Genomic DNA, 669 nt, shown 5'->3' on the forward strand with positions numbered 1-669 from the left:
CATATTGAGAACAGATTTTCAACTTCTTTCGAGCTCTAAAACACCAACTTTATGTTATCATAGTGACTTTGCACGTCGTGACTTAGAAAGCTACAGAACGGATTATTAGACACCAGCACCTTTGTTGGTGTTCAATAGGCCAAATGTTATGTTATCAGGACGCCCATGCCGATAGCGGCGGTGTCTTCGACGATCAAGCAAAGAACGATTTATCGACACCCCATTCCGGGCTTGATAAGGCTTAATTTGAACCAATTGAGCCTCTATTCATCATTTCCACGTATCGAAGATTAATTCTCATTGCCATAGCGTCATGTTGAGCCACTCAGTGATACATTCTGTCCAAGGGGTCAAATTGATTTGATAAGGGTCAGAAAAATCCATGAATCACTGACCCCCAGAAAAAAACGATTATGAGAAAATTCTTTGGAGTAACTCTGTGCATTTTGTCGATGTGAAAGGTTTCGTCCTTGACTGTTTGTTGGAATGATAAAGACCGTACAAAACGTTACCAATACGCTTTATGGACATTTCAGCATTGGAAACAATTAGAATAGATTAAGGCCCCCTCTCACTTGACGTGCGGCACGCTTGCGGCATTGCTGCGTTCGTACACTGCAGTACTGTTTTGGTATTTTCTCCGATTTGTTATAATTCAGATATTGCGCA

Source organism: Branchiostoma floridae, chromosome 2 (assembly GCF_000003815.2).
Source record: "Branchiostoma floridae strain S238N-H82 chromosome 2, Bfl_VNyyK, whole genome shotgun sequence".
Classification (NCBI taxonomy): domain Eukaryota; kingdom Metazoa; phylum Chordata; class Leptocardii; order Amphioxiformes; family Branchiostomatidae; genus Branchiostoma; species Branchiostoma floridae.